The sequence below is a fragment of the Zonotrichia albicollis genome, chromosome 26 (assembly GCF_047830755.1).
Source record: "Zonotrichia albicollis isolate bZonAlb1 chromosome 26, bZonAlb1.hap1, whole genome shotgun sequence".
NCBI classification, from domain to species: domain Eukaryota; kingdom Metazoa; phylum Chordata; class Aves; order Passeriformes; family Passerellidae; genus Zonotrichia; species Zonotrichia albicollis.
The window spans coordinates 6,064,614-6,069,659 of record NC_133844.1 but is presented as its reverse complement, the minus strand read 5'-3'; positions in this window follow the sequence as shown (position 1 = coordinate 6,069,659).

Below are 5,046 nucleotides of genomic sequence, written 5' to 3'. Positions count from 1 at the left end.
GCTAAACCAAACCTGGGAATTGCAAACCCAGGAATGAACAAATCAAACCTGGAAAGAACAAACCCAGGAACGGGCAAAACCAGGAATGACCAAACCAAACCGGGGAATGAACAAAACCAGGAATGAACAACCTAAACCCAGGAAATAGCCAAACCAAACCTGGAAATGGCAAACCCAGCAATGACCAAACCAAACCCAGGAATGAACAAACCCAGGAATGAACAAATTGAACCTGGGAATGGAAAACGTGGGAATGAACAAACCCAGGAATGAACAACCCAAATCCAGGAGTGGCAAACCCAGCAATGACCAAACCAAACCTGGGAATGAACAAACCCAGCAATGACTAAACCAAACCTGGGAATGGCAAACCCAGGAATGACCAAACCAAACCCGGGAATGAACAAATCCAGGAATGAACAACCCAAACCCAGGAATGAACAAACCCGGGAATGAACAAATTGAACCTGGGAATGGAAAATGTTGGAATGAACAAACCAAACCCAGGAGTGGCAAACCCAGCAATGACCAAACCAAACTTGGGAATGGCAAACCCAGGAATGAACAACCCAAACCCAGGAATGAACAAACCCGGGAATGAACAAATCAAACCTGGGAATGGAAAACGTTGGAATGAACAAACCCAGGAATGAACAACCCAAACCCAGGAATTGCAAACCCCCGCAGGTTTCCTCTCACCCCAGCCCAGCGTTTCCCCCGAGCTGCTCAGCGCTGTGGGATGAACAAAGGGCTCTGGGGCTGTCCGTCTGTCCGTCTGTCCCTGGCAGCGCTGTGACAGCTCCTGGCACGGCTGGGGACAGCAGGTACCGGCTCAAAGGGCCGTGCTGCTCTCCCAGCTGCCGCTGCCGGGCGTTTCCAGCCCCGGCCGCTTTTTGAATTCAGATTTTTGATCCCATAATGAGTAACGAGCAGCGCCCGGGGGATGGCAGCCGGTCCGTGCGCGGGCACACGCCAGCTGTCCGTGCCTGGCCCGGGAGGGGACGGGAGGGGAGGGACAGCCCGGGCGGTCCCCGTGCCCCGGGGACTCGGGGCCGGTGGCAGATGCGAGGCAGGGCCGGCACCGGGCGGGTGCGCGCAGCGGCCGGGGCTCATTTGCACATCAAAAGCGGCGTTTGCTCCCCAAAGCCGGCCCTGAGAGAGCGGGGGGCTCCGGCCGGGCCCCCGTGCCGGGCAGCGCCGCGGAGGGGCTGCGGTGGGGTTGGGTCGGGTCTGGGTTCGGGTTTAGGGTTGGGGTTGGCTTCAGGGCTCAGGTTTGGGTTTAGGTTTGGGTTCGGGGTTGGGTTTGGGTTCGGGTTTAGGTTTGGGTTTGCATTTAGGTTTGGGTTTGGGTTTGTGGTTGGATTCGTGTTTAGGTTTGGGGTTGGGTTCGGGTTTGGGATTGGATTCGGGTCTGGGTTCGGGTTTAGGGTTGGGGTTGGCTTCAGGGCTCAGGTTTGGGTTCGGGTTTGGGTTTGACTTTAGGTTTGGGTTCGAGTTCGGATTCAGGTTTGGGTTCAGCTTTAGGTTTGGGGTGGGGTTCAGGTTTAGGTTTGGGGTTAGGTTCAGGTTTAGGTTTGGGGCAGGGTTCGGGCTTGGGGCTGGGTTTGGATTTGAGCTCAGGTTTAGGTTTGGGTTCGAGTTCAGGCTTGAGTTTGAGTTCAGAGTTGGGTTCGGGTTTGGGTTCAGGGTTCAGGTTTGGGGTTGGAATTGTGTTTGGGGTTGAGTTTGGGTTTGGGGTCAGGATTGGGTTTAGGTTTGAGTTTAGGTTAGGGTTTGGGTTCGAGTTCAGGCTTGGGGCTGGGGTTGGGTTCGAGTTTGGGTTCGGGTTTAGATTTGGCTTCGGGTTCAGGTTCGCGTTTGATTTTAGGTTTGGGGTCAGTTTGGGGCTGTCTCTGCCCCGCTCACAGCCAGACACGCGTGCGGTGCCACCGGCGCGTTTTAAGCAGATGCAAATCGGCTTTTCTCCGTGCCGGGGCTCATTTGCATACCCTCATTTGCATACGCTCATTAGCCCAACGACCGCGCTGCTCCCGCGGCAGCTGCAGCGGGGCTGGAGCAGAGCAGGGACCCCCGAGAAGGGCTCGTTCTCCCTTTTGCCCCCCAAAATCCGGCCTGGCTGCCTCGGCTCCTGATCCTGCTGAACCTGACCCTGAGAGTGCTCAGAATGATTTTCCCCTGGGATTATCCGGCCTTGCTGCTCCTCCCTGCTCTGTGTCCTGCAGGTCCCAGCTGTCCTGGGGCTCTTCCGGGAGAAATTCACATCCTGGGGCTCTCTCAGGACAGGAGGAGCTCAGATCCTGAGCCTCTCCTAGGAGAAGTTCACATCCTGAGGCTCTCCCAGGAGCATTTCACATCCTGAGGCTCTCCCAGGACAGGAGCAAGGTCCCAGCTGTCCTGGGGCTCTCCCAGGACCAGTTCACATCCTGGAGCTCTCCCAGGACCAGCTCACATCCTGAGGTTCTCCCAGGAGCATTTCACATCCTGGGGCTCTGCCAGGACAGGAGGAGCTCACATCCTGGTGCTCTCCCCTGCCAGGTTTTTGCCAGGTTTGTGCCAAGCTCAGCCCCAGCTCCAGGAGGGGTTTGCTGGAACAGGGGCAGGATCATCACCTGCCTTTCAGGAGAAGCAGCCCAAGGTTCTCAGGGCTGGGATTTTGGGTCTCCAGGGATGAGGTTTTGGCTTCCCTGGGGGGATGTTTGTGCCCTCAGGGATGCTGCTGTCCCTCCTGGCCCTGCCCTCGCTGTGACCTCCGAGGGACAGCGACATCCCCATGAGGCTCAGGGCTCTCCTTGCTGCTCTCTTTTGGCTTTTGCATTCCTGGCAAAAAAGGGCTGGGAAGGGCTGGGCTGCACCCCCAGCCAGGTTGAGGCGGCCGTGACAGGAGGGACCCTCAGGGCACAGAGCCCTCACGGCGAATTCCTGTCCTTTCCCTCCCAAGAAGTTCCAAAAAAAACTAAAAACAAATAAACTCTGAAAATCTACTTCCCTCACTCCTGGGACAGCGGGAGCACAGCCAGATTTCTTTGGAAATTTTGCTTGGAAAGCAGCAGCAGGTGCCTTTTTGGGGTGCCCAGATCCACCCCCTGCCCCGTGGGTGCAGCCAGGATGAGCAGAGTTTCCTGAAATTAAAAACTGGAAATTCCTGAAATTGGAGAGTTTTCCCAATTTTCTGCTCTCCAACCTCCCCCCTGGCCCTCCCCCCCCATGCTGTTTTGATTTGGTTTGGAGCAAAACAGCTGAAACAGTCAAAATCCGGCCTCGGGTTTGTTCCGGCAGCCAGGCTCCGCCTCTCCCTCGGGAATTGTTTTCCCTGGATCCCCTCAGGGTCGGGACCTGCCTGCTCAGGGATGGGCGGGGGGCGAAATCCAGGCCCCCCTGCAGGGGCTGGGGGCTCAGACTGGGAGGATTATCCTGAGCCCAATCCCTGCTTTTCTCCATGCTCGGGTTATCCCAGCTGCAGAGCAGAGATAACTCCAGGGCCAGGTGCAGGGATGTCCCCAGAGGGGGCTCTGGTGGGCTGTGATAAATTCACAGAATCCCAGAATGATGAGGTTGGAAGAGACCTCTGAGATCATCGAGTCCAACCTGTGCCCCAGCTCCTCTCAGCAGGGATATCTGGGTGCCAGCCAGGGCCCCTGAAAGATCCAGGCCCCTGTAAAATCCCCATCCCTGGAGGTGCCCAAGGAACAACTGGATGTGGCACTCAGGGCTCTGGGTTGGCAAGGTGGGGACGGGTCACAGGTTGGATCCAATGATCTTGGAGGGCTTTCCCAACCTCAGGGGTTTGGAGGTCACAAGGAACCCCAGAACCCCAGAATCCCAGAATCCCAGAATCCCAGAATCCCAGAATGATGAGGTTGGAAGAGACCTCTGAGATCATCGAGTCCAACCTGTGCCCCAACACCTCACCCAGACCATAGCACCCAGTGCCATGTCCAGGCTTTATTTAAACACATCCAGAGATGGTGATTCCACCACCTCCCTGGGAACAGCATTCCAGTGCTTTATTATTCTTTTGGTGAAAAATTTATTCCTGATATCCATCCTATCTCTTCCCTGTGTCCTCTTCTGGTGGCTCGGGCATGGAGAATGCTCAGAACACCAACGAGCGCCTGTCACAGACATCTTTTATGAAAAATCCTTTCCTTAGGATTTTTTCTCCTGAGAATCTGAGAAGCCTCAGGAACAAAATGTAAGCAATGGTTATCTGCTGCTGTGGAATGCAACAGGTGCATCTGTGATTGGTCTCATGTGGTTGTTTCTAATTAATGGCCAGTCACAGTTTGGCTGTCTCAGACTCTGGTCAGACACAAGATTTTATTATCATTCCTTTCTATTCCTTTCAAGCCTTCTGATGAAATCCTTTCTTCTATTCTTTTCGTATAGTTTTAATATAATATATATCATAAAATAATAAATCAAGCCTTCTGAAACATGGAGTCAGATCCTCGTCTCTTCCCTCATCCTAAGACCCCTCCGAACACCACAATCACCTGCAGAGAGAGGCTGGAGAAGTTTTAAAAAATTTATTTATAAATAAAAAACATAAAATTAACCAGTAGTTTACATCAGTCACCAGAAAGAACATCCAAAAAAATATCAACAAAACAACAACAAAAAAAAAAACCTGCAGAAAAATAATTCTCTTGTCCAGGCCGGGGCCTGGAGCGACACACCTGGAATGCGACGGGCACACACAGCGCGGTTGTGCAAAGGCAGCACGGCGAGGCCTCTGGAGATCACATCACAGAGCTGGGGGGACACGGGGCCGGGACACGCCTGGGGACGGGGACAGGGACAGGGACAGGAGCGGGAATTGCCAGGACGGGCTCTGCTCCCTCCCGGCGGGGCTGTGCTGATCTGGGGGAGGCACAAAATCCCTGCCGGCCTCGCTGTGCCCCGATCCTTCAGCTTTGCAAACATCCTTCGGCTGGGCAGGGCTGGGCATGGGCAGGGGATGGGCAGGGGCTGGGCAAGGGCAGGGAATGGGACAGGGCAAGGGATGGGCAGGGCAGGGAATGGGCAGGGATGGGCAGAGATGGGCAA